This window comes from Lactuca serriola, chromosome 4, assembly GCF_051521515.1.
Source record: "Lactuca serriola cultivar US96UC23 chromosome 4, Lser_US96UC23_V15, whole genome shotgun sequence".
Lineage (NCBI taxonomy): Eukaryota > Viridiplantae > Streptophyta > Magnoliopsida > Asterales > Asteraceae > Lactuca > Lactuca serriola.
The window spans coordinates 387,856,437-387,870,426 of NC_136411.1; the positions used below are offsets into that span (position 1 = coordinate 387,856,437).

The 13,990-nt window shown below is 39.7% G+C and overlaps 1 non-coding gene across 1 annotated transcript; it reads left to right on the forward strand.

Moving 5' to 3' along the window:
• The first annotated feature begins 7,200 nt into the window (after positions 1–7,200).
• On the forward strand, positions 7,201–7,307 carry LOC145103481 (small nucleolar RNA R71). Its single transcript, XR_013706572.1, has one exon. It is a non-coding gene; the product is annotated as a small nucleolar RNA R71 (small nucleolar RNA).
• The last annotated feature ends 6,683 nt before the right edge of the window (positions 7,308–13,990 follow it).

Below are 13,990 nucleotides of genomic sequence, written 5' to 3' on the forward strand. Positions count from 1 at the left end.
TTGACCAAACCCTAAAAGTCAACAAAGGGTAGTACGTTCCGCGTACCAGCTCTTGTACGTGGGGCGTACTCCGACGATCCAGAATCAGGGTCTCAGACCCTTACACGGCGCGTTTTGAGATTTACGCCCAGCGTAAGTCTCAATTTCATGCTCTTATTAATTTTTGGTTTTAAACGGTTAAGACATAAGCTCAAATTCCAGATCTGACTATTCTAAGGCCACTTAATCCATAAAGTGGAAACCTTGAAGCCTTTGCATGGCTTTAAAGGCCTCCAATCACTCTAAACACCTTTCCTTTTTCCTCATTAAGCCTATATCTCATGCATGACTTAATATTCACGTCCAAGATTTGATTTTTATGGACCTACAACACATATTACATTGGAATAGGGCAGATCTAAGCTTATGGAGACTGTTTGCTCATAAAGTCTCCACCTTGGAACAAAAAAACCCTAATAATGGGTCCATAAAGCACAAATAAAAGATAACAAGGAAAGATTTGAGCTTTTTATCTCTAAGTGAAGCTCCAACCTCTATAGAACTCAGATCTAAGCTTGTCCTCCAATTTCTAGCTTCCACAATGGCCTCTTCTTCTCCTTCACCACCACAAAACGGCACTTTCAAACTTAAGAACACACACACAAGCTTATAACGGATTTTTTCTCTCTTAGGGTTTCACTCTCTGTAATATGGTGGCTGGCGTAACGGCCTTATTATTCCTTTTATAGCCCTCAGGTCCCATTTAGGGTTTTGCATCTGAGCCAGTTACGCCCGGCGTAACTTTGGTATGCCCAGCGCACCTAATAGAGTCCGCGTCCAAATTAAGCGCATGAGTACGCGCAGCGTACTCTTGAGTACGCCCAACGTACTCATTTGCAACATTTTCCAGTCAAGGGCTAAACTTGACAACTTGGTAAATAAGAAGTGTTAAATAGATGTACCTGAATTTCGGGATGTTACACAATTGTGGGTCTCAACTTCTCGACTTTAATCGCTAAACGACACTTGTCAAGACGTATACGCTCTCGACTCGACTTTCCTTCCCGAGACTCTTTTAGCAATCTAAAATTCAACCACCAAAAGGAAATAAAAGTAACATAATAATTTAATATGTCTTACAATCGAAGCAAGCTCACAAACCAAACAAATTAAAAAAAACAAACTAACTAAAAACTAAAAAACTAAATAATCAAAAATGAAAATAATCAATCATCTTCCTCGTCATCTTGGGCTCCACTCGTTCCCGCTCTGTCGCCTCTTGGCATCCATAACTCTTCCCAGGTTGGCATATACGGGTATTGTGGAGGCATGGAGTGTGGTCGAATCACATCCAAATGGGAATAAATACCCTCAACAAGTTGGTAGTATAATTAGCATTCCGAAGAAGGTTATCTAAGTAAGTACCCACCCGACTTTGGAAAGGGTCGGTGGGCACTCCTCCCTTATGTTGTTGGGCCGCTCGACGATCTCTCTCCTCCTCCCCCCGGGCTCTCACATTCTTCCGTCCTCTAGGCCTTTGTTGAGGTGTTGGTTGGTCTTGGTACTCCACATCATCATTCCTCGGGTTACTCCAATGTGATCCCTCATTAGTTACCATACGCATGGACTCTAAGTATCCCATAGTGAGATCATCCCCAAGTTTGTGTGTCAAAGTCCGAGTCAAACGTGGGACAAGAAGACCATAGGATCTCGCAAGGCGTGTAACAAAATGACCCCCATTAATGGGGCTACCAGCTCGAGAAATTGCAGCCTTGCTGCCCAAATAATTCGCCAAATGGTACAGGATGTTGCAGAAAACTCCCGGTGTAACAATGCTCCATAGAAAAAATAGGTTAAGGCTAGTAACCTTATCCCCATGTCGCTTGTGATTGCTGGAAAAACCGATCAAGCGATGGAGAAAACGGTGAATTGGGGAGCGAATTTGACTCTCTTGTGATACCCCAGAATGAAATACCGCATTGGAAAATGTCGACCAAAAATCCGGTCCCGATGCGCCCGGTAAATACTCCCGTGGCGCCGTTCTCATAAAAAGCTCAAAAGCAGGTAGTTGAGTTTCCTGCTACTCATAAATTCCCATTCTCCAGCCAAACTCCATTAGGCTACATTCCCTATACTCGCACCCAAGACAGAATACGAGTGCCCTTGGATAAAAGGGATCAACTATGGCAGCTTCAAAAGAAATAGAAGCGAAAAACTCCACACAAAGTTCCTGATACACAGGCTCACTAATTGCAAACAAATTTCTCCACCCATTACAAGTGAAAGAAAAGTTATACACAGAAAAATATTGTGTCAAAAATGGACCCATCCTCTCCATCAATCCAACCTCCTCAAATCTAGCCCAATCAATTCTTGGAGAAATTGCAAACTCCTTATTATGCAACCATCCTAATTTGTTTGTGAAGTTGGTTATAACATGATTTGGCATGTCAACGGGAAGGCGGTATAACACGTGGCAAGATGACACATGCCCTTGAAATTGTTCATTGGATCCCCTTGAAGCCATTCCCTGCAAAAACAAATAAACCAGGAAAAACAAAACAAAAACTCCACAAGTTAAACAATTAACAACAAATAGAAACCAAAGTGCCCAGGCTGACGTCGTGAGTAATAAGGCTCATGTCGTGAGTTCTTCACGAACAGCACAAATCAGTCAAGTCAGTTCACAAATCGGGACAATTACTATATTGGGATTTCATTTTAATGGGATTCTGAGTAAATTCAACTCACATGCAGTCAAGATTTCACCTATTAGGATATTGATTTTGACATTCAAATAACCACAAACCCTAACCGCTAAACTAACCACACAAGTCAAAAATTAAACATTAAAAGTAGGATTAGTGTACCTTTTCTTGATGTTAACGTGAGCAAAAGAATGGAATATAGAAAATTTTAGATGAAAACAAACTTGAGTGGGGGACCAAAAGCTGTCGGCGACGAAGGAATAAGAAATGGTAGGTCAAAAGTGAACCTCATTTCTTTATTCAAGTGGTCATGTGTCTGTCGTCTCACATCGTGAGAAATAATAGCTCACATCGTGAGTAATGTTTGGCTCAAATATTTGGGATGTTTAACGTAAATGGGCTACTACAATAATTATAAACGAGCCTAGAAAATTTATGGGTAAATGCATGCCATTCCGCATGTCAGTCTAGACTCACGTCGTGATCCATACACGCTCACATCGTGAGGTCGCTATTCTTTGAAAAAATAAATTCATTTGACAACCCTTAAGTTTTAGACCATTAAATGTCAGGGACCCCCACACTCGATTTTTCCATTCGGAGGATTTTTAGAAGATGAAGTAATCAAATTGCCTAAAAACTAAAAAAAATGCAAACACTAAAAAGAAAAAAAATGCAAACCAAACTCGGGTTGCCTCCCGAGAAGCACTTCTTTTTCATGGAGTCGTGAGCTGGACTCTGTGCCTCCTACGTTGAGCTGTCAAAGGAGTCCATCACAACCTGCACCTTCTGTTCTTTCCATACACTTTTGTACACTTGGACTCATCGAATGTACTCCTTTTTTGAATTCTCCTTTTTAGCTTTGTTCTCGTCTCCATCGAGCTTGCGTTTGATCTCTTTAGTCTCTAATTTTTCTTCACTTTTCTGAAGCTCCCTAGTATCCTTTTCTTCCTTTACCACTGGACTCGTCTACTTGGAAGTAGCCTCGTCTTCATCACTCGACAAATCATCGCTTTCCTCACTCATCAAAGTTGTTGGTTTTGTGTAGGTAATGACTTCAGCGAACAACAGGACAGATTCTCTCGATTTGGTGCGTTTGACTTGATGAATTGTCTAGATTTCTTCTTCCATGAGTTTCTCCAATTCTTCAAGATCATTATCTTCATCCGTATTGAACACCTCACCTTTTACATCTTCTCCTTGAAAACCATCTTGTATTCTGAAAGTCTCCTCATTATCAACAACCCTTAATGTAAGCTTGGATTCACGGACATCAACTAGAGCTCTAGCAGTATTAAGTAGAGGGCGACCAAGAATAATTGGGACATTAACATCCTCCTTCATATCCATAACCACAAAGTCAACCGGGAAAACGAATCTCCCAATTTTAACCAGGATGTCTTCTACAATACCCCTTCGGTGAGTCACTGAACGATTAGCCATGTGAATAGTCATCTTTGTAGCCTTCATCTTCTGAATATTTTGCTTTTGATAGAATGAAAATGGCATCAAATTTATGTTGGCCCCAGAATCGGCTAAAGCATAAGTCTTCAAATTGTTTCCAAACTCACATGGAAGAGAGAGGCATCCAGGATCTCCCATCTTCTTAGGTATCTCTCCCAATACAACTCTTGAACTTTGTTCACTAAGAATTAATTTAGAGTTCTTCTTTAATTGTTGACGAGTGTCTATAAGATCTTGTAGGAACTTCGCGTATTCTGGAATTTTTGAAAGTGAATCGATAAATGGGGTATTAATAGGAATACCCTTTAATTGCTGAATAAACTCCAGATGTTCCCTTTCCAGTGGACTGAGATGTGCTCGAGACAGAAACAGCAAAGGCGGTCGGTAAGCCGGAACGGATTCTCAATTTTTCTGTTCATACCAAGCCCACGTCGTGAGCATGGCGGGCTCATGACGTGAATCTGGTGTTTTAGCAACAATTTCATTTTCGAGCTTCGACTTCTTTGGCTTTGGTCCGTGTAACATCCTGAGATTCAGGTATATCTATTTAACCCTTCTTCTTTATCAAGTTGTCAAGTTTAGCCCCTATAGGAAAAAGTATGGCTATTGATTACACTTGGCGTACTGAAGAGTACGCTGCACATACTCAAGCGCTTACTTTGGACGCAGACTCACCTAGGTACGTTAGGTGTACCCAAGGTTACGCCGGGCGTAACCAACCCAGATGCAAAACCCTAATTGTTGCTTGAGCCCTTTATAAGGAATGTGATGGCCTTATCCTCAACCACCATTTCACAGAGTGAAATCCTAAGAGAGAGCTACCCTTCGTTCTTAACCTGTGTGTGTGCTTTTTGAGCTTAGAAGTTCCTTTGTGTGTTTGTGAAGAACAAGAGAGGATCATTGTTGAAGCTAGTCTTGGAATGCAACTTTGGATCTGAGCTTTGTAAGAGTGGGAGCATCACTTGGAGGTAAAAAGCTGAGAACTTTCCTCTTCATTTTGGTTTTGTGTTCATGGTCCAATTTCTTACGGTTTTGTCCCAAGATGGAGACTTTTTGAGTAAATGGTCTCCATAAGCCTTGATCTTCCCCATTTTAGCTTTGGATGTGTTGTAGATGCATAAAAATCCAAACTTGGTCGTCATTATGGAGTCATGTTTGGGTTTTGGTCTTAATGAGGAAAGGGATAAGATGTTGGAAGAAGTTATAGCCTTTTTAGCCATGTAAAGGCCTAAAGGTTTTGACTTTATGGTTTAGGAGGCAGTAGAGTGCCTAGATCTGTGATATGAACCGTTGTATTAATCGATTCAGACCAAAACTTTTGAGAATGGGAAACTGGGACTTACGTTGGGCATAATCCCAGTATGCGCCACGTAGGGGGTCGAGTCCCCCGATTCTGGTTAGCCGGAGTACGCCCCGCGTACACAAGTTGGTACGCCCCGCGTACTGCCCCTGTTGACTTTCGTTGACTTTTAGGGTTTTACTCAACATTTGGACTTTTGGGTCAAGGAGGGGTAAAATGATCTTTTACCCTTCTGCGGGATTGTAGGAAGTGATTTAATCTAGCCTTTAAGAGCCATTATTTATTTGATAATACTGTTATGTGATTAGGCGGGGGCTAGATCAGTATATTCGTGTGCGAGATTATCCGAGTTACCCAAGGTGACTCTTCTCACTATAGATTACCTAGAGTGGTATCTATGTGTAGACCAGAGGGTCTTGTGTGCTATGTGTATGTATGAGATTATGCACATTGTGATATATGTATGCTATATGTTGTATAGACCAGACCAGAGGGTCCAACGATATAGATCGAACCGAAGGGTCCAGCGATACAGACCGGACCGAAGGGTCCAACAAGCTATGACCGGACCAGAGGGTCCAACAAGCTATGGGACTGGAGGGTCCAGCTGAGACACATCAAACAAAAGGTCGTACGGTAGCCTCGAGTGGCGTATGTGTTGTATGTGGTATTTTAGAGAACTCACTAAGCATTTATGCTTACAATGTTGTGTGTTATGTGTTTCAGGTACCAGTGAGGATCGCGGGAAGGCGCCGGCATGACCGTACACACAGATGGAGTCTTATTTACATTGAGATCTTGGGATTTGTTTATCGAGATGATGTTGATACATGGATTTTGATATTACATATGAATTTTTATTATATCTTGAAATGGAAAAATTGTTTTGAAAATTTTCGTTGTTACAGTCCAGATGGTTTTTGCTCCTCCTCTAGTGCTTCTAAGAACTCAGAGATGGCCTCTTCTTCAGTACCAATCATAATAACATGGTATTGAGCATTCTTTTCGGGAAATTGTGAGGATAATTTTTTGCTCACCAAAGTAGTTAGTTGACCAACTTGGACTTCTAGATTATGAATCGATGCTTGATGATTTCTTAATGACGCTTGCTGGTCAATCATCATTGTGTGCTATTCTTTCAGCATTTTCATGTGTTCCTTTAACACTGCATCAGTATCATCATGCCTTTTCTCGGAGGCCTCCATAAATCGAGTCAAAATATTTTCCAAGTCTAGTTTCTTCTCGGTTGGTGGTTGCTCTTTTTGGTAGAAGCCTCGGCCTGTCTGCCTGAATTTGTCCTCCTTCTGCTTCTTCTATTCATCATAAGGCAGCCAGTCCTTCTTTGGTTTCCTCCATTCTTCCTCATACTTGTCCCCACTCGAGTAGCGACCTTGAGCCTTCTTGTTCCCATATTCATCCAAATGGCAATCCTTAGTCAAGTGTGGCCCACTGCATCTCTCACATCCAACTCTTATCGCATGAATTAATTGGTCCATTTGGGTCAATCTCCGGTCCATAGTATTGAGCATCGCCATCATAGCAGCCATCTCTTCAGAATGTGCACCCCCACTGCCTTTTGCTCCATCTTGTCATGGGATGTGGTACTCACAAGAGTGTTTTGCGAATTCTTCAACTAACTCCTTGACCTCCCTTGAATTTTTCTTTGTGAGTGGCCCTTGAGAATCAAGGAGTAGCCTTGTCATAACATTGACCTCATCATAGAAAATAGACATCTCTTGTTGAACATTAAGATCATGTTGAGGACAATTCCTTAACAATCCTTTGTAACGCTCCCATGCCTCGTATAGTGACTCCCCCGGTTGTTGCTCAAAGTTGGCTATTGCCTTCTTGAGTTTAGCTATCTTTGATGGTGGGCAAAATTGGCCCAAAAATTGTCCGCGCATCTGAGCCCAAGTAGTGATTGTACCAGGTGGAAGTGCTTTTAGCCAATCTTTAGCAGCTCCCTTAAATGTAACGGGAAGCATCCTTAGCAAGATGGTATCTCTATTAACATTTGGGGCATTGAAATAATCCGCAATGTCATTGACCTCTTCTAGATGCTTAAAAGCATCCTCATGATCTTTTCCACAAAATGGAACATCCATAAGTGCAGTAAGGATGTACTAACCCAGGGCCAACATCGTCTCGAATTCGCTTCTTATAAGCTCCCATTGACATTTCTTCAATGTTTTCCATCTCGTTTCTTGGCTCGTTCTCGGGTTCACTCGTATAAAGTCCAAACTCGGTCTCGGAGTCATACTCGGATTCGGTTGGGATAGGTATTTGATATAAGCTTTCAACCTTGCTCTTGTTCTTTGAAGATGAACTCAACTCTTCCGTTTTCTTCCCCGACTTCTTTGAGAAAACTAACTTGAATTCTTGTAAGGGTGTCTTCTTTGGTGTTTGATCTTCTTTCACATTTTTATCCTTCTTTTTTTGTGAAGGGCCGACTCTGGATCTTCAAGTGGTGGCACCAAAGGTGTGTTAGAGCCTCTTGTCATGAACTCCTGCAAAATAAACAAAATAAAAACGTAAAACTGAACAAAAACTCAATAAAAGTTCCCTACAGACTGTCCACCACGACGCGGTAAAGGATACCAACTCGTGTTGTCGCAGAAAAACAAACAGAAAAGAAAAATGAAAAAAACGAGAAAATACCGAACTCACATCGTGAATATAGTACTGTAAAAAAACTAAGCTGGAAAAGTAACTTTTTGCAGGTTTTATCCCACAAAAAGGATCGATCAACCTAAAGCAAATAAATACACAATCAAATAAGTCGTTCTCCGGCAACGGCACCAAAAACTTGATGCATACAAATAGCTACACCTAATTTTATATTTATAACCTAACAAACTTAACTAACTAAATTGCACCTAGGCAGTGTACCTAGTTAAATTATAGAACAGTTGGGTAAGTCGAGTGTCGATCACATGGAACGGTTTTTTACTAGTTAACCTATCTACTATTAAATTAACCTAATTTTCTAACAAAGTTGGGGGTTTTATCTGATTTTGCAAGATTAGAAAAACTTAACTCTTAACTCAAATTCAATTATAAACAAACACTTCTATTAGTTCGAATCCGCTTTCCCTCAATGGTTTATAAATTAGATATGATCATTACTGTTGGTTACCAATTAATAAAGTATTAGAAATTCAATTCCAAATTTACTAATATACAATTAATTCATGTAGATCAATGTATGCTCACACATTAGTTAACACAGAATTAATTACGTAATGGATTGGAGCTATGTACGATTGATTTGCAAAACACAATTATATTCATAATTTGTATTCTCTAGCATAGCCTAATTTAATGATTCAACTGCTTAACTAAAATTGGTTTGATCCTAGCTCTAATAATTTAATGCTCACTAAATTACCAGGTATTCTAATTTATGCATATTAATAATCACTAAGGTGCACATAACAAGAATTGAAAGCAACCGAGTACTAAATCAAACATGCTAGGTAAAAATCAATCAACACAAGTCATAACCAACTAGTAAATCAAATCTAAAATATCAAATCCATGAGTTCCAACTTCATCTAGTTAACAGAAGTAGCTAGATTTAGCTGGACATCCTAGCAATCAAACTAACAAAATTCATATTCATAAGCATATTGAAAAGTACCAAATCTAACACAAATTATGAGCTACTCTTCTCCTTTGGTGTCGAAAGCCAATTCCAGAACTTCTCCTTCTCTAAAATCGTCTCTAGGAACTCCTTCAATCAGCTAAAAAGTCCCTCAAGTCATAATGGAAGGGGGTTTATATAATTTCCGATTTTTCCAATCTCACGTCGTGAGCCAATAAGCCTCACGTCGTGAATGCGTGATTAACATATTCGACAAGGACTCTTCTTTCATCCGGTGCATATCCTCTAGAATACTCCACTCACATCATGAGTCTTCAATTCCTCACGTCGTGAGTATGTGTTTTTCTGAGTTTTTTTATTCTTCTTTCCTTCAAGCCTCCAAAGTTCCATGTTTTGTCAACTTTAGTCCCTCTCTTCGAAAATGCTTCTATTTGGCTATAAAATATAATTTAAGCTTATAAGTACCACTGGGACAAGATGATCCTAAATGGGGGAGAATTGTAACGCCTGCATTTCTATCTAGGCATAAATAAGATGATGTAGTAGTTAGAGTCAAAAATTGTAATATTTTTGAAGTAAATAAAGAAAATTATTTGAGTATTATGTGTTCTATGTGTAGTTATATGTAGTATATGTATTTATAATTATATAATAAAAATACAAATAAAATTCGCATTAACATAGAATAATAATTAGGAAGAGTACGCTTGATGAAAGTTGAAGTAGTCGAGATGAGGAGATATAAGGAATGTTGAAATCTGATTTCCTATGAAGAAGTTATGCTTCTTCGAAGTTTCGCGATTAAACCGGCAAGGCTCTGTGTATCATAAAAAGTGAAATTTTGACCAATTACTTTTTAGACATAGTGATCTAAACAAAAGTCATAATAGTCTCTAAACCGAGAGTGTGCATATAGAGAACATCCAAATCTAACTTTGTGAGAGGAAGTTATGATTTTTTGAAGTTTCAGTGCAACAGTGTGGTCACAAAAATCGAAATTATAATCAGTTGATTGTTAGCCGAAACAACCTAAAGGAGAATTGAACATCTCGTTAATAGGATTTTAACGATATAAACACAGTCGAAAACGGATGCCAGATGAGAAAGTTATTCTTTTTACATGGGCTTTAACAATCTAAGCCTTTGTTAAATAAATAAAGTCAAAATTAGCTGATGGAGTCTAAACAAAAGTTGTAGATCCCATCGATAGCTATGCGTGGATATAAATAATGTCAAAAAAATGGAGCTCATATGAATAATTTATCCAATTTTGAAAATATGTAAATCGGTACGAGCGCGTGCGTGGTACATATGGTGTTCCAGCAGCCGCCACGTAGCTCCACCCTTCTTTGAACACATCTCAGCAACCCTAAGGAGCCACATCACCATTATTAATAGCGTGCCTGTATGGTGCATGGTACACATATCTTTTTTTGCTATAAATACCCACCTACGTAAAAGATTTCATCCTCACACGCCTACAAGCAATTATCTCGACTTTTCCTCTACCTCAACCACTTTCACTTTAGTTTTAGTGTGGGAACCCTATGAGGTCGATTTTAGAACTTTGGTTAGGAGAAACCTCGGTAAATTAAGGTACACTCTAGTTCTTTAAGTGTAACTTATATTTATAGTTATAAGTCGTTGTTATGAACCTATAAATAAGAACTATTAGTAATTCCCAGGTATCATACCAATTGATCTACAAATGAGAGAGGTGACTAAAATGGTCATGTTGGCTTGGTTGTTGGATTTCAGAAAGGCTATATGCTTAAATGGTCCTGACTCCTAACTGTCCTGCCTAGCTGGTACTTATTTGATAGACATATTGATATTTATTGGAATGATTGATAGGTCTAGGCTATCATTAGAAATGTTAGAATAAGACTTAGTAATAATGATATTAGGTTACGTCGAATGAAAGGTCAAGTGTTAGAAGCAAAGTGTTGCGTGAATTTCGTATCATCACTTTAACAAGTGAGTGCATAGTAACTTCGAATTGCACATAGATATGAAGTATCTAGAAGATTATATGCTATATGTGTCTATTATCTGTACTTCTTGATACTTTTGTTAAATCAAAAATATTATAACATGATTTTAATTGATTTAATCGTATATATATTTTTTATGCTTATAATATATTGGGTCGAAAAGGGATGATAATGATGAAATAGATTAGATGAGATGATGATAAGATGGAAAGCCATCACTTTATAGATGATCTAGTTGTCTAGTGGTGTAATAATGATGACCACAGAATACTCTAGACAGTCCAGTTGAACGTTGGCGGGCTCACAACCTGTAGGTTGTTTTGAACTATGCAGGTTTGTATAGATTGGATACATTTCAAGTATAATAAACAAAAAAAAAATAACTGATCAAAATAAAGAACAGACTAGTAAAGAACATGAAGAGCTTCACCAAATTGTCTTTCACCAAGGAAGGGTTTGTTTTCACCAAGAAAGGTTAACATGAAAACAGTCACTAAGACGATTATGACACCAAGTCGAACTCTCTACATTAGGGTTACCCTAATGTAGATTATATACTAATCTATACATGTGAATACCATGATTTAAGGGATTGTATACAGAAATAGCACGTTGCATCGAACTCATCTCTACTAGTCACCTTTATAAATACAGTAAACAAATCTCAGAATATAAATCCATATACCCAAAATACCCCTAAGTCAAACCTTGGTCAAAATCTAGGTCAAAGTTAACCGAGCCAACGGGGTCAACTCGGTGCGTATGATGAGCGTACTCAACACGTACGTAAGGCGTACTGCCTGCTTGACCAAACATCGAAGGGTTGACCACGTACACATGGTGTATCCTTTGGTACGCCCAGCGTTTGTAGCTGCCACCAACTCAACCCATTAAGTGCTTAATCCTTAAGCACTTCCGTCTAAAATCCATATCTAGACCCTAAAAGGTGTTCTTAACCATAAAGTTTCTGACTTTATGGCTTTGCATGGCTATTAAGTCCTTAACATCAAAAAACCTAGCTTCTTAACCCATTAAGACAACCTAGCTCATGCATAGAAACAAACTAATGTCCACATTTACATTTGAAAGGACAACTCAAACGTCTTGGAGTATTCCATACTCACAAGGATGAAGATTTGGGACAACAAGGGCCAACTTTAAGCTAAAACTAGATGTATATGAAATACTCATCAAGGTTGAAGTTTTATACCTCCAGAAGGTGAACAAGGGAATGTAGATGTGGATCCAAGGGCTTGAGCGAAACACCACAACTTCTAGGTTCTTACTTCACCACCAAGAGTACCAAAATGGCACCAAAAAGACTCTTCAATCTTCAAAATACACACACACACACTTTAGGGTTTCGTAATGAGGTCAAAAAGGAATGGAGGACAGAGTTAAGGAAGGATATGGGGCTATAATGATGGTTAAATAGGGTCCAAACCCTAAAATTTAGGGTTTGCACCCTGACCGCGTACACCCAACGTACGAAATGTATGCCCAACATACGCAAACCATGCCCGAAAATTAAAATTTGACATTAGGTACTAACTTTTCAAATCCATCACCAACCAAGGGTCAAAAAGGAAATACCTGGAAATCAAGATGTTACAACTCTCCCCTACTTGAACTAGACTTCGTCCAATAAGTATGTTCTCGCGAATAAATCAGGGTAGAGCTCACGTATATCCGCCTCGAGCTCCCACATCCATTTGGAACCCCTCCGATGTTGCCACTAAACCTTGACCAGAGACACTTCTTTGTTGTGCAGGGCCTTCATCTTCGTATCCAAGATCTCCACTGGTCTCTCCATATAATTCATGCGATCATCAACCTGACTATATTCCAAGCGAACAACCGTGGACTCATCTGCCACACGCTTCCGAAGTTGAGAAACACGGAAGGTGTTGTGGATCTTGCTAAGCCAATTGGGAAAATCTAGTCGATGTGAAACTATTCCTACTCGGGTGGAAATCGTGAAGGGACCAATGAATTTGGGGCCCAGCTTGCCTCGCTTCCAAAATTTTATGACAACTTTCCAAGGTAACACCTTCTGGAGCACCAAATCTCCCACCTGAAATTTGAGGTATGAACGTCGCTGATCTGCATAACTCTTCTTCCTAATTTACAAGACTCACAACCTGTCGCGCACCTGTTGAATCAACTCGGTGCTCTTGAGTACCATCTCAGTACTCCCCATGACCCGATGCCCGACCTCCCCCCAACAAACCGGGGTCATGCACCTCCTCGCATATAACATCTCAAAAGGCGGTCGGTCGGTACTGGCATGATAAATGTTATTATAGGAGAACTCGGCCAATGGAAGTTAAGTATCCCAACTCCCTCCAAAATCTAATACACAGGCCTTGAGCATATCTCTGAGCGTCTGAATCATTCGCTCGCTCTGGCCTTCGGTCTAGGGGTGCTATGATGTACTAAAATGCAGCTGAAAAGAACATCCCGGTCCGAAACCACTAAAACTTTCACCCCATGTCGTACTACCACCTCTGAAATGTATATGTCAGCTAACATCTCAGCAGATATACTCTATGCAATCGATATGAAATGTGCAGTCTTGGTTAATCTATCAACAATGACCCAGATAAAATCAACTATACGTGTCGTCCTAGGTAGCTTTGTGATGAAATCCATCGTAATCTCTTCCCACTTGCACATGGAAATGGGTAATGGCTGCATCTTTCTGTGGGGTTTCTAATGTTTGGCCTTGACTTTCCTGCAAATCAGGCACCGGTCAACAAAACATGTTGTTTCCCTTTTCATACACAGCCACCAATAACTCAACTTCGGATCCCTAGACATATTTGTGGTGCCCGGATGGATCGAAAACTTTAACTTATGTGATTCCTCTAGAACTATCTATCTCACTCCACCATTTGTCGGAACCCATACTCTACCACACTTAGTCAACAACACCCGACTA